The 15,968-nt window shown below is 42.8% G+C and overlaps 1 protein-coding gene across 4 annotated transcripts in view; it reads left to right on the top strand.

The window, feature by feature from the left end:
• The first annotated feature begins 1,103 nt into the window (after window positions 1-1,103).
• Window positions 1,104-15,968, top strand: part of LOC121853148 (tetraspanin-9-like) — a 48,817-nt gene continuing 33,952 nt past the window's right edge. For 2 of the 4 annotated variants that reach the window (XM_042347093.1, XM_042347091.1), the window contains exons 1-2: window positions 1,104-1,205; window positions 12,762-12,811. The gene's annotated coding sequence lies outside the window, so the exon portion shown is untranslated. The remainder of the gene's footprint in view (window positions 1,206-12,761; window positions 12,812-15,968) is intronic. The other 2 variants (XM_042347092.1, XM_042347094.1) reach the window with 2 other exon arrangements.

Below are 15,968 nucleotides of genomic sequence, written 5' to 3'. Positions count from 1 at the left end.
TTGTATGTTAGATGTTGTGTAGTATGTAAAATGCGTCGTGTAGTATGTTGGAGGCGTCGTGTAGTATGTTGCAGGCGTCGTGTAGTATGTTGCAGGCGTCGTGTAGTATGTTGAAATCGTCGTGTAGTATGTTGGAGGCGTCGTGTAGTATGTTGCAGGCGTCGTGTAGTATGTTGCAGGCGTCGTGTAGTATGTTGCAGGCGTCGTGTAGTATGTTGAAATCGTCGTGTAGTATGTTGGAGGCGTCGTTTAGTATTTTGGAGGCGTCGTGTTTGTGTGCGCCATGAGAATACTACTAGAGTGTCCTTCCTCATTACCCCCTGACCGTAATTGTTATGTAGGCCGTGTGTGACCATCTCGCCCACGTCAGGAACTCACCATTACCCCGGCAGCATTAAGGTCTCGGTGAGGGGAGAGAAATTACGTTCATATTCTATCAAATAATCCACAGGGTTAATTGCCTTTGGTATATAAGCATCTTCTTCAATAAACAATAAGTTTCTGTATCCTGTATATTAAAATAATGCCAGGTTTCACATCCGATTGTAATTTACAGAGTTTAAATGGAACCAGTATGCTAACAACAAGACCACCGCGCTGCCAGACGTTTTGCAGGTTCACAACAATTATCTCAGTTACTTTAATCTTTTACATTGAGGTCACAACACATGCGAATTACAATGTCGGTATAAATTCTTGCCTTGTGCAGACCAATTATGGCTTAGATGTATATATTTTTTTATACAGTGACAGGAAACATAATCCGAGCGAGGAAGATAAGCTACAGAGGCGTTAAGTCCGACAGGTGATGAAACATGCCCATACTACCACACCAAGATACCTAATACTGTAACTCATCAATGATAACAGCTCGATATACTGTAAGTAAAAAAAGGTGTCAAGAAGATCAAGGGGTAACGTTATTATCGTCATTATAACCTGGAGACGATGACCCGGACGAAACTCAACAGACTGGACGATAAACAGTGGTGGAGGGCCCGGGCAAGAGGTGGTGGTGCCGGGGCGAACTGACAGTCTCACTTGGGTGGCTGTCTCTCTCTCACCCACACGGCTGAGCAACAGTTGGTCGGTGGCTGGTGTGGCAGATGGGGGCCTCCTCGTGCTCTCCTCGTGCTCTCCTCTGCGTGTGTGTTTACTCTACGCTGTCTCTGGTACCTCGCTCCGGCTACTCCAATAGTATAAAGGTAAGTTAAAGCTTGCTTGTGGAGTCCAGTACTCCTTGATACTTGATGAAGGGGAGTAGAGTTGAAGTTAGTAATGTGGAATAAGTTATTGTTTAGTGTGTAGTGGTGGGTGGCGGCAGATGACCCAGGCCTCTTAAGACTTGCACCTGACCACATGGTATGACTGGGGCACTCAACCGTGAGACCGTGGCGTCGAATGGTCATCAAGTAGTCAGTGTCACGTTACCAGTACAATAGAACCCATTAAAAAAACATTGCCTCATAGTAACGAAGATTAGAAACAAGTGTAAACAGAACACTCGCACGGCGATGAGGGGGTAAACGATAGAAGTGTTACGCAGTGTTCAATAGAGAGTTATGAACACTTACGGGGTAAAAGCGTGTCACGGTGCTGGTCGGTGCTGGAAAAGAACACCTACCTGTCAAACATTCCCACAGGTGTTCTACTTACGATACTTGTACTACTCACTGCACTGTTCACTACTTCAAGAGGAATAATACTTTCGATTTTCTGTGGGATTTGTGTTGGTGTAATAATAATAATAATGAATAATAATTAACGGTTTATTGAAAGAGCTTGGCAGCCAGAAGGCTGAAAATATACAGTTACATATTTGGGGAATGGGTTTCGAATTACAAATAATATACAAGTCACATAAGTGATACAAATAAGATATATAATAACTAGATGGGGAAAAGCTCAAACTACAGTTCATTTCAACATAGTGACAGTGCAAGGAGTAGTGTTTACTGGGAGTGAATACACTGGTTTATTATGTTATTGATAATTTTACAATGTTGGGACTGGGCTGTGTGTGTGTGTGTGTGTGTGTGTGTGTGTGTGTGTGTGTGTGTGTGTGCGTGCGTGTGTGTGTGTGTGTGTGTGGGTGTTGGTGTGTGGGTATTTGAGTGTGTGTAGGTGTTGGTGTGTGGGTATTTGTGTGTGTGTGGGTGGTGGGTGTCGGCCCGGCACGTCGGATCAGCTGACCAGAGTGGCTTCCGCGAACTCCAGGTTTTCCTCAAGTTGTCTACAAACGATTGTATTTAGTGTTATGTGGTAAGAGGAAAATTTTATGCGGCTAACTTGAAGATTAGGCACCCCAGCTTACTTCAGCTTAAGATTAACCACCCTAATACTAACCTAACCCAGCCCTAACCTAACCTAACCTAACCTAACCCAGCCCTAACCTAACTTCGACCTAATCTAACCCCCAGGTAACGTTAGAGTATTTAATCATCAGGTAAAATATACTGAGGGTGCCTAATATTCTCACCTAGGTCTATAGATTCGCATTATACAAGTTTACAAGTCAAATAACAACACAAATTTCTCAGCCACCAGTAAAAAAAAATGACCTCTTCAATATATTAAGTTTAAAAGGACGAAAAATCTACATGGCACTGAATTTAATTAGTGGTAAGTGGAAGTTTGGTATAAGACAACACGGCAGAACAGACAGACGGTGGCCAGCACTTACCTACCTCACACCTCAGAATAGTCTACCACAACACGTGTTCCCTCCACCACCTACACTGTCTGGCGCTCGCTGCTACTACCAACATCAGCACTACTACTATTGTTGCTAACTTCTCTATCTTTCATCTCCTTTCCTTTAAATCTCGTTTCTTCATCTTCCCTTTTCTTTTTCCTCTCATCCCCACTTCCTCTCTTCCTTCCCTTCCCTTTCCTTCCTCTCATCCTCTTCCCTCTCCCGTCTTTCCTTCCCAATTTGTATCACCTTAAGATTAACCACCCCGACGCTAATCTAACCTAACCTAACATAACATAACCTAACGCTAACCTAATCTAATCAAGCCTAACCTAACCTAATCTAACATAACATAACATAACCTAACCCCTCCCAGGTAGTGTTAGAGAGTTTAATTATCAGGTGAATTACTGTAAGATGGGGGGGGGCTAATCTACAGGTGATCAGCTAGAGGGAGTCTCCAGGTAGGGCCAAATTGGGCGGGTGACACGGGAGTGGTGGGTGTGGGGACAGGGAGTGGTGTAGGCGGGGGAGTGGTAAGGGATAGGGGAATGGTGGGGCAGTGTGGGAGGGTGGCAGTGGGAGTGGTGGTGGCAGGCGTGGTGGGAGTGGTGGTGGCAGGTGTGGGAGTGGTGGTAGGCGTGGGGAGTGGTGGCAGGCGTGTGTGGAGGGTGGTGGCAGGCGTGGGAATGATGATGGCAGGCGTGGGAATGTGTGATGGGGCGGCGTGTCCAGGGATGATGGGCGCCGATAGGAACAAATGTGGAGGGGTTAAAGGTCATGATGGCGAACAAGATCTATATCGTAAGTGGAGAAGCAATCAGGTATGGAATGAGAGAAAGACACACACACACACGCACACACACACACACACACACACACACACACACACACACACACACACACACACACACACACACACACACATCCCACGTGAGGTTCAGACAAGGAGGAGGAGAGGGGGTGAGGATTACGCCACTTCGTCATGTTGTGGACATTTCCTGTATTGTGTACCTGAGCCGGGCGGGGTGCTGGCTGACCCCCCTCACCTACACCAGGAGCTGCACGACACACACACACACACACACACTAGTTCAGGTGTTTAGCATCATTAGGTCACCCCTCCTCACCCCTCACCTAGAGTCGTTCACATCTTCCTCACATCATTAGTCTCTATGAACTATAACCATTCCTATCCTTTAATCCATCTCTCAACCTTTACCATTATCCATAAACCAAGGGTAAATATTGATGGATTCATAAAAGCAAAACTTTAACACAATAAAGAATTTTTTGATCAAAGTGTAGAGGGGGAGGAGGCTTTAACCCCCTATATGTACACGTGTTTCGTTTCCTTTAAAGTGTGAGTGAAGTAAATTTGATGGACAGAGAGAGAGAGAGAGAGAGATAGAGAAAATATCACCGAATGGACCTTTTCACATAACCTGCAACCATTCAAGAATTACCACCTTCTTATAATGCTCTCTGAAGATCTTACTGTACACACACACACACACCGTAACAACATTCTTACTCCAGCATTTTAAACTACTTTCAACATTCTAATTAAAACTTTCACCAAAATACAATCTACTTTCTTAAAATACTATATGTGATTTAGAAAGTTTGTGCAGGTAATAAAAATTTAAAGGATTTTCTTTTAAATACATTTTATCTCTGGAGTTTGAGAACAGGATGGGACTATTACCCTGCAGAACGCCTTTGTTTCGCCCCTTGGATGTTGGTTGGGCAGTATTAACACACACACTTAGCCTACCACAAACAACTCCCAATCATCACCAACTAGCTTCACCTTTTGTATTCTATCTCAGGTGACTAAAAAAATCCCCCTCGACACACCTTTGGCGTCCATTGACAAAATATTACCTCATTTACACGATAATAAGTCTACTCAGGGTTAAAGGAAAACAAAAAAACAGCGTCTGACTGTCTTTTGTTTGTGGGTGTGACGGTGGTAAACAGATGTTGTATGAGGAGGCAGCGTACGGGAGGAAATTTAGACAGTGTGAGGGGATAAGAGTGAGTAGTATGAGGGAGAGAGAGTGTAAGGGAATAGGAATAAGCAGTATAAGGTAAAAATAAGGAGACAAAATAAACTGAATGTATAAAGACGGGAATGACCAATATAAAAAAAACCCACAAAATTACACAACCACAACTTGTAAACCAAAACCTTTAACTATTTCTAGCTTTTACTATTCCAAGTGCAGTCAAACACACTCGAGACGATATTATCAACAGCGAAAAACTCTCCCCTCCAAGTCCTCTTTTGTTTTCCACTACACGTTTTGGAAACACTGGACAGCGAACGTGATCCACTATAATCAACAAGACTTTCATAACAACTTCAATGAATCAATATTTCTGGTGAGGTTCGGGAAAGGTTGGAGTGTGGGAGGGTTAAGGAGGGGGGTTACATGAAGATTAACCCCCCTTTCCAGTTTATTTTACCTAAAGATTAAAATGCCGTAATCCTAACTTAAACTAACCTAACCTTACCTAACCTAATCTAATCTAGAATGCGAGGTAGAGTAATGAGGGGTAGAGAGTAGAGTGAGAGGTAGAGAGTAGAGTGAGAGGTAGAGAGTAGAGTGAGGGGTAGAGAGTAGAGTGAGAGGTAGGAGTAGAGAGAGGGGTAGAGAGTAGAGTGAGAGGTACTAGAGTGAGAGGTAGAGAGTAGAGTGAGAGGTACTAGAGTGAGAGGTAGAGAACAGAGTGAGAGGTACTAGAGTGAGAGGTAGAGAACGAGGGTAAGCTGAGAGGTACAGTAGAGTGTTTGGTTACATGGATGTCTAAACCCATACCTCGTGACGTCACACAGAATGACGTATTACAGAACAGGTCGTGTCTCTGTGTGTGTGTGTGTGTGCGTTTATACTGTCTCCTTTGCCCGTCTATCTGTACGTTTGTATGTGTGTGTGTGTGTGTGTGTGTATTTGTTCTACATGTCTGTATGTCTTGCCTATCTGTGTATGTGTTCGTCTGGCTGTGTCTGTATGTCTGTCTGTATTTCTGGTCTGTCCGTGTGATCGTCCGTCTACCCGTCAGTTCCCAGGGCTCCACCTTTATGAGTTCAAGCTCAGTTTTAATTAAGTTTCTGGTTTATTTTGTTTTTTCGTTAACGTGTAGATATGCGGATCACCTGAAGATTAGACACCCCTAGCTTATTTTACCTGATGATTAAATACCGGGTTAGGTTAGGTTAGGGTGGGTTAGGTTAGGTTAGGTTGGGTTAGGTTAGGTTAGGGTGGTTAATCTTGAGGTTAAAATAAGTTGCGATAGTTAATCTTAAGGTGATTCTAAATGTTAATTGTGAATCCGTGGTTTACACACACACGCGCACACACACACACACACACGCACGCACACACACACATACACACACACACACGCACACACACATACACACACACACACACACACACACACACGCACACACACACACATACACACACACACACACACATACACACACACACACACACACGCACACACACACACACACACACACACCTAAACATTGATTGTAGGTCTCTGGTGTAAGGTGCTTTACCACTGTGTATCTATCTGTCTTTAGGAAGGTGTGTGTGTGTGTGTGTGTGTGTGTGTAACTAATACGTGCACTCATACGTGTCTGTGTGCGTGGCTATAGTGAAGGGGACTGTGGCGAGCCCCTGTAAACGCGGTAGTGGAGGTGACTGTGACGAGCCCCTGTAAACGCGGTAGTGGAGGTGACTGTGACGAGCCCCTGTAAACGCACTAGTGAAGGGGGACTGTACATATATAGTCGGAAATGATGATGACGTGTACAGGACGATGATGGCGATAAATACAGCCACTGAAAAATGCAAGCATCTCTCTTGGCGGCACAGGTAAACTGGCCTGATTATCGACTAAGGGAAACGATGCTGTGAATATATTTAAATTCATCTGGTGGTGACTGTGAGGAATAGTAGTTATACAGATTTAAAGACCTTAAATCAGGGTAATATTATCGACGAAAGTGATACCTACATATAACGGGCGCCTCTCTCTCTATATATAGTTCGTTATATGGGGGGTTTTTATATGTAATGGACCCTCGATATAATGGACTTCTCTCTATATATGGTTCGTTATATGGGGAGTTTCTTATGTAATGGACTCTCGCTATAACGGACTTTCATCTCTATATAGTTCGTTAGATGGAGGTTTCACTGTATATAAAAAATACATGAAGATTAGCCCACTAGCTTATTGCATCTGCTGATTAAACTAATCCTACCTGGAGGAATTAGGTTAAGTTAGGTTAGGGTCTCTTATGTTAGGTTATGTTAGAGTCTGGTTAAATTAGGTTGGGTTTATGTTAGAATTTGGTTAGACTAGGTTATCGTTAGGGTGGTTATAACTCAGGTGAAATAAGCTAAGGTGTCTAATCTTCAGGTGATCCTTAATAATTAAAGGTAAACTACAGGTAAAATATATTATTACCCGAAAGCTTTAAAGTTCAGATTCTCAAAGCTGAGATGAGAACAGGAAAATTTAGATAAGCAGTTCTAGAAATAAAGTTAGATCACTGGTACATACAGTGTGAGTTTGTTGGGTCTGAGTACATCACTAGCTCCAGTCTCTCTCCTTTATCTCTATCTCTCCCACTTTCTTTCTTTCTCATTTTCTCTCTCATTTTCTTTCTTTCTCTCTCATTTTCTTTCTTTCTCTCTTTCACTTTCTTTCTTTCTCATTTTCTTTCTTTCTCTTTTTCACTTTTTCTCTCTCACTTTCTTTCTTTCTCTCTCATTTTCTTTCTTTCTCTCTTTCACTTTCTTTATCTCCTTCGTTCTCTGTATCATTCTTTCGGCCATACTAACGAGTCTCTTTCTTTCTTTCTTTATACAACGATCATCTTTCTATCTCTCAATCTCTGTCTGTTTGCCTGTCTATCTCTGTCTGTCCGTCTGCCTGTCTATCTATGTCTCTGTCTGTCTGTCTCTCCCTCTTGATGAGATAACTTATCACATCCGGGTAACAAAAGCGTTCACCGTTCTCGGGGTTGTAGAGACGTGACGCTCCACAGTACACGTAGGGAAGCTTCCTGCCAAGACTCAATTCCCTCCTTATTCATTTTAACTCACACGAATATAAAACTAACTCATCCTCTCTCTAGTGTTATCTTGGTTAATTTGTTATTATCTTCCCTTAAAAAGATAATAGTTTCTTATGGGGAGTTACTTATGGGACGTCTTGTACAAAACCTAATCGCTATTCCTCCTTTTAACGTAGGGACTAGCAGTTTAAGATGGCTAGCTCTTATTTAACGTAGAGCACCGTTTAAAGTAGATATCCTTCGTTTAAAGTAGCTATTTCCCGTTTAAAGTAGCTAATATTTCCAGTTTAAAGTAGCTATTTCCCGTTTAATGTAGTTATTCCCCGTTTAAAGTAGCTATTTCCCGTTTAAAGTAGCTATTTCCCATTTAAAGTAGCTATTTCCCGTTTAAAGTAGCTATTTCCCGTTTAAAGTAGCTATTTCCCGTTTAAAGTAGCTATTTCCCATTTAAAGTAGCTATTTCCCGTTTAAAGTAGCTATTTCCCGTTTAAAGTAGCTATTTCCCATTTAAAGTAGCTATTTCTCGTTTAAAGTAGCTATTCCCCGTTTAAAGTAGCTATTTCCCATAACAGATAGTCATTCCCGGTTTAATGTAACTCTCCACCATTAGTAATCAAGTTGAACCCAAACGACATAGGATTGCCACCTGTGAGTCGCCTCTGTTAAGTTGCCTTTGTGGTATAGCTGTGTTTACCAGACGACCGAAGAATTTCCTTCTCCCTACCTGGCAAGTATTTGAATATTTGTCTACGTAATATCTTCTTTAGTCTATTACTGTCACACAAAGGGATTCCTGCCCTAAAAAGGTAAGTTAATCCCTAAAATATTTGAGTTAATCCCTAAAATATTTGAGTCTAGGATCTACCGATGTTTGAGGAATTTTCTTTGTACGTTTTTTTCTGAAATTTTACCCATATTTTCTTTCTGTGACAAAATCCACACACTGTACCATCTTGTAACTCAACTCAAATGCCTTTTAACTTGTTTCAATGTTAGTTTTTCTTTATCTATATTTAGGTAAGATAATTAAGAGATCAGTACTGTACCCCCTTTCTTATTTTCGGCGAGGTTAACAAGATATAACATTCGTGGAAGGTAATAATGTTGGCAGATGTGGCGGGGAGGTCACAAGAAGATGGTAAGGGCGGGAGTCTGGGAAGGACGGGTGTGGGCAAGGTAACCAGTAATATATGGAGTGAGATATGCCCAGCCGGGAGTGTAGGGTTCAGCTGTTATTGTACTGGCTAGATTTACGGACAACGAACCTAAAGTTTATATTGTGAGGCATCAGCGTTTATTTACAACCGTGTAATCTTCTTCCTTCTTCAATTAAAACAATTATCTTCCACTTACTAAATTGCTTTACTCTTTTAACGTTCAATGTATTTATAATAACACCAGCCATGGCCTTTAAGTTGCAGAGGTTCACCAAGTCTTACACGCCAGACGAGGCTAAATCACCGCGATAAATAATATGTTTCAGTATCCCCTAAATGTCTGGACACTACGAGACCCCACAAGTACTCTATCGACTGAGGGTGGTGTTTGGGTGTGTGTACCTCAAGTATGTTATTATGGGAGTAAGAGAAGGCTTATGTAAAGGTCTTAATGTGTGTTAATAGTAAGATGCGGGAGGTGCTAGAGAGAGAGAGAGAGAGAGAGAGAGAGAGAGAGATTACAAGAAGCCAATGACGTTGAACACAATTTATAGAGTACAATATATCACTGGAGAAAGATCGTTCATTAGTGTATTGCTCCGCTGATGAAGAGTAGTCTCTCCCTCCCCTTCCCCCTCCCATCTCCCCCTCCCCCCTCCACCCCCTCCTCACAGTGATCAACAACAGTACCTCAGTGACCAGCCTCCTCCTCCTCCCCTTCCTCTCACTAACTCTTGCGACGGTCTCTGCTGGTGGAGTGATGCTGCGCTTAAGTCAATCCTTTCTTCCCCTCTCCTCCCCCCGGCGTGGGAGTGGAGGAGGAGGGTACTGGGCCGGGTACAAGACAGCACACTGGGTGGAGTTCACGTTCCCTATACCCGGGGCACGCCCAACCCCCAGCTTGCCCGCCACCCTGCCTGCTGCTGCTTCTCCACACACCGGGCGAGCCAGCACCACCAGGCCAGCTTGACTGTTCTCGACCTTACACTTCCCACACTCAACTAGCCCCTGAGTACATTCACTCGAGTAGTCTGGGTCGTACTTTTTTTTTCTCTCTCTCTCTCAGAATGTTAAGTTCGTCAACTGATTTAATTCAAGGACATTAAAGCGGGTATCTGCTGAATTTATTAACGTAAAAACAGATCCATTAAGCATGACGCTACTGCTTACCTCACATAAAACTGTATAAAACCTTGATCACTAAACAAAACTCATCCCTATTAAAGCGAATAATAACCTTGTAACTGATTCACATTAAAAAACAACAACATAAAAACAAATAAAAAGTGAATTAAAAGATCGATATTAAGAATGTAACCATGGCTGTGTGTTGGGTTGCTTCTCTGAAAGGCTCTGCCAATAGTTCCCAATATGGTAAACTCCATTTCTGTTGACGGGTGTTGATCTACCGCGCTCTGTAAGGGTCGGTTAGATCACAAAGATGAGAAATTTATACTTACAAACGACACATATTTTTTTTAAGTGCAAAATTGATTGATAGTTCACATACTGTTTTTTAATGTATGTATGTATGTATGTATATATGTAAGTATAAACATATTACACAATATAATCTTTTAACGTTCTGGTGTGACATTTTTTATGGTCTAAATAGATTATTGTTTAGAAGTTATAGTTTAAAGTGACAAGTGGATAAAATATGACGACGATAAAATAAGGTGGACTTTGAGATACGATAGCTTAACCCTTTGACGACGATAGCTTAACCCTTTGACGACGATAGCTTAACCCTTTGACGACGATAGCTTAACCCTCTGATGACGATAGCTTAACTCTTTGACGACGATAGCTTAACCCTTTGACGACGCTAGCTTAACCCTTTGACGACGATAGCTTAACCCTTTGACGACGTATTAAGCAACGCTGACGACGATAGCTTAACCCTTTGACGACGCTAGCTTAACCCTTTGACGACGATAGCTTAACCCTTTGACGACGATAGCTTAACCCTTTGACGACGATAGCTTAACCCCTTGACTACGATAGCTTAACCCTTTGACGACGATGACTTCAAGCTCGTTTATTAGATTAGTCCCGTTTTTTACCGCTTGAGGAGACCACTTGACTCCAATTCGTTATCATGCCCATATTCCATCATCCTTTTCTGGCTGAATTATTAACCTTATTTGTATTTTTTTATATTTTTTTGGTGAGGGTAGAGGTGTGTGTGTGTGTTTAGGTAGGAGGGAGGAGAAGGGGGTGGAGGGGGGGGGTCAGCTGTCTCGTAAAAATCTCTCACCTTCGCCGTGTTTTAAGCCTATTCACTGCTTCTGAGTTTGGTGAGTTGTGGCGGCGTGAAAATTGGCGGGTTATGCTACACGCGGGGAGGCGCTGGTCACACGTGTTAACAGTATAACAGTAGTCTCTTCCACTGTTCCTCTTCCTTGTTTACTGTTTTGATTTTCTGTTTGTTTTGCTTTTTTCGATTTTCTTTCTCTGTTTTTCTGTTTATCCCCTTCCTCTCTCTCTCTCTCTCTCTCTCTCTCATTATCGTAATAAATTAACAGCTTGTGAGACTCTCTCTCTCATTATCGTAATAAATTAACAGCTTGTGAGACGATCGGAGGGAAGAAACCGTAACCACAGACAGACAGACAGACAATGAATGGTGTAACAGACAGACAGATAGACAGACAGACAGACAGTGAAGGGTGTGGCGTTAACAGCTGGGTGACCATTAGTACCTCCACTTGGCTGAGTTGTAGTGTTGGAATCTGTCTTGGTTTAGTCCCACATATTTCGCGTGACGATGATTTTGTGTGTGTGTGTGTGTGTGTGTGTGTGTGTGTGTGTGTGTGTGTGTGTGTGTGTGTCTGCGTGTGTCTGTGTATGTGTGCGTGTGTATTCACAGTTGTTGAGTAAATAAACACCTCTCTCATAAACATACGAATCATACATATATACATAAACACACAAACACGTTCAAATATTAAGATACAAACACACGCAAACATAAATATACATACAAACAAAACTTTTACATATTCATATTTAAACACACACACACACACACACCTTCGAGTATCTCCTCCTTCACCCCCACCTTCAGGATACCATCTTAAGACTCACAGACCGCGGTGTTGTCTCTAGGGCGGCGGCGGCGGGGAGGAGGAGAGGTAAGGTGAGGAGGAGGGGGAACTTCTGCTAATGGTGGTGACTTAGCTAACCTACCACGTACCAGTACCGCCCCTCCTGTAGAATCCTGATGTTATTATGTTCCATCATTATCCATCCTTCTACCTTATCCAGCCCTCCCACCTTCCCCCCCTCGACGCGGCATTAATGAGAAGGATTAAAGCGAGACAGGGGGTCGGAGTTTCACCATGACAACAAAGCAACTCGGCATACCAAATCGTATATCCCAAGTATGGTCTTGTCCAAACCTCACGCATTACTATTCTCTTTTGTTGTCTCCACTGGATATGTTGACACTATTTAACTTGTTCGCTATTAAAATATAAATAAAATATATTAATGGTGTTTGTATTAGCGTGTAGGAACTTTTATTTTTAACTTAACCATGGCTATACTGTAGTGTGTTATATCATTAGTGTAAGGGGGATATAATGTACGTGATTTTATAAGCCTGATTACGCCTTGCTTCAGAGAGAGAGAGAGAGAGAGAGAGAGAGAGAGAGAGAGAGAGAGAGAGAGAGAGAGAGAGAGAGAGAGAGAGAGAGAGAGAGAGAGAGAGAGAGAGGTTTCATAACACCCATACACCTCATTACACACTCACCTCACACACTCCATCAGCAGTAAATTAAGTGATAATTTTCTCCGACAGGGATAGAGGTGTGACTTACCTGTAGAAGACTCATCAGGGACCCAGGACAGGTGAGTCTAAACCAAGGTCTTCGTCATTAACTACTTCTCACGTCCCTACCTTCTGGGTAATTGGCTGCTGCTACCATGGTGCCATAAAAAAACATTTATTTGATGACGATGACCACCACCATTACTACCACCACCATCACCACCATCACCACCACCTTCGTCACCAACAGACCATCACCATAACCAGCATCACCACACTCATCACAACACACCACCACCACCACCTTCGTCACCAACAGACCATCACCATAACCAGCATCACCACACTCATCACAACACACCACCATCACCACCACCTCATATAAGGATAGTAAATTAAGGAGAGTCACAAGATTACATAAATTTTTTTACTGCACATTAAGGCAGCTGTTTTCAGGTTTTGTGTTGACATTGATTATTGCGTATGACAGGAATTGTGATTATTGCAGCCTTCGTCCTCTAAGGGTTTAAACCATCGTCTTCAAAGGGTTTAAACCATCGTCCTCAAAGGGTTTAAACCATCGTCCTCAAAGGGTTTAAACCATCGTCCTCAAAGGGTTTAAACCATCGTCCTCAAAGGGTTTAAACCATCGTCCTCAAAGGGTTTAAACCATCGTCCTCTAAGGGTTTAAACCATCGTCCTCAAAGGGTTTAAACCATCGTCCTCAAAGGGTTTAAACCATCGTCCTCAAAGGGTTTAAACCATCGTCCTCAAAGGGTTTAAACCATCGTCCTCAAAGGGTTTAAACCATCGTCCTCAAAAGGTTTAAACCATCGTCCTCAAAGGGTTTAAACCATCGTCCTCTAAGGGTCTAAACCATCGTCCTCAAAGGGTTTAAACCATCGTCCTCAAAGGGTCTAAACCATCGTCCTCAAAGGGTCTAAACCATCGTCCTCAAAGGGTTTAAACCATCGTCCTCAAAGGGTTTAAACCATCGTCCTCTAAGGGTCTAAACCATCGTCCTCAAAGGGTTTAAACCATCGTCCTCAAAGGGTCTAAACCATCGTCCTCAAAGGGCTTAAACCATCGTCCTCAAAGGGTCTAAACCATCGTCCTCAAAGGGCTTAAACCATCGTCCTCAAAGGGTTATAAATAAAACTTATACCCAAAAGTTTACTTTCAATTCACAGACTATCACCTCCTCTCTGATCACCCCGACGCCTCTCGTGAACCACGAACCCCGAGAGATTCAGACTCGTGAATCCGAAGCAGTAGACTGATACATTATTCTATCCATAAATGCCTCGGATTCATGAGTCTGAATCTTGGGGTTCATGGTTCAGAGAGTCGAACGGGCTTTAGTAGCTCAGTGTATGTGTGTAGCTACAGTACTATTTAAAGGTAAAGTATCACTGCTAATGACACAGAGCCGTAGAAATACCTGGAACGGAATTATGTGAATTAAATAGTGATTAAACAGGGGAAAATTAATTACAGTTAACATATGTCGTAGTACAGGTATAAGTGACAGGTGTTATCATTAAGCGGTGAGAGAGAGAGAGAAAGAGAGAGAGAGAGAGAGAGAGAGAGAGAGAGAGAGAGAGAGAGAGAGAGAGAGACTGGTAAAGGTCGATTGTTATTTAGTTCGGCTGGTGGCAGTGAACGACGTCATCTGACTGACTCACTTTTCTCATCCACACGAACTGAATCTCTTGTTCAATCTCATGACTCGAATAAAAAAAATGTTCAACCAGACCTGACTCAGAGGTTCATTCTAAGTGACTCACCCTCTGTGATAGGTAGATAGATGGATAGATAGATAGACAGACAGATAGATTAAAGACCATGTTCCTTATTACTTACTTCCCCTGGACGACCACCCCCCTCTCCCCTGGACGACCCCAAGGGAACCACCCCCAGGAGCCAGGATGGTACGACACGTCGGTTAAGGTGTTTTTCCACATGTTTTTACCTCGAGCAGGGAGAGACAGTGAGTGATGGACGCCCCAGAGACACACACACACACTGGCCAGCCAACACGCCCCTCCTTCAGGATACCCCTCAGGGATTACTCTGGTCACGAGCTGTAGTATGTCTCCTCCTTCTTCCTTTACCTACTTACCCCCCTCTCTCTCTCTCTCTCTCTCTCTCCTCCTCAGTATTCCTCTCTGTCCATCTTTAATAATATCAAAGAACAACATATACAACAAACTTACTATGTGTCCTCCACTGCCTACCAAAATATACAAGAAAAACAAAAAACAAACTCATTTCTCGTCCCATTTCATAGTTACAAAGACAATATTATATTTTGGCGGTGGATAATTTTCATTTATTTATTTTTATTTTATTTACGTTAATTTTCACCCAGTTTCGGGATACTGATGACGTCACACTATTATTCTGGAGGTGTTTACGCCATAGTGTTGGAGCTCTCTGTTTACGCCATAGTGTTGGAGCTCTCTGTTTACGTCATAGTGTTGGAGCTCTCTGTTTACGTCATAGTGTTGGAGCTCTCTGTTTACGTCATAGTGTTGGAGCTCTCTGTTTACGTCATAGTGTTGGAGCTCTCTGTTTACGCTCAGTAGTGTTGGAGCTTCTGTTTACGTCATAGTGTTGGAGCTCTCTGTTTACGCTCAGTGTTGGAGCTTCTGTTTACGTCATAGTGTTGGAGCCTCTGTTTACAAGTCATAAGTGTTGGAGCTCTGTTTACGTCATAGTGCTGGAGCCCCTGTTTATGTCAGCTGGTCACTCTTGTTAGATGTCTTATTCTGAGCTAGGTGTAGAGATTAGGCTAGTTAGGTTGCGTTTTTATGGTCATATTTATAATGTGTGTGGGGTGTGTGTGTGTGTGTGGGGTGTGTGTGTGGGGGAGTTGTGTATGTGTGGGGGGAGTTGTGTATGTGTGTGTGTAGGAACGATCTACATATAATTATAATAGAAGTTTTAAATGAAAATACATAATTCTAACCTAACCTGACCTGACGTAATTGATGATTAAATATTCCCTGACGGATAACCCAGAACGTCTCGCTGTTGTTGTTGTGAGAGTCGATTCCCTTATCTCCATTACCTCAGATTTACCTCTACGTAGTCAATAGGACGAGTTTCCCGAGTACCACTTCCTTACCACAACACACGACACCTGTGCTGCGGGTCTCGTCTCTATCTGACCGAACCCATTACAACTCACCCTCACGCCCCAACCTCACCTCTCATCCGCCCTCGTCCCCGACC

The sequence above is a fragment of the Homarus americanus genome, unplaced genomic scaffold, assembly GCF_018991925.1.
Source record: "Homarus americanus isolate GMGI-L3 unplaced genomic scaffold, GMGI_Hamer_2.0 scaffold32871, whole genome shotgun sequence".
Classification (NCBI taxonomy): Eukaryota; Metazoa; Arthropoda; class Malacostraca; order Decapoda; family Nephropidae; genus Homarus; species Homarus americanus.
The sequence above is the reverse complement of the archived record's forward strand: the minus strand, read 5'-3'. Positions and strand labels throughout refer to the sequence as shown.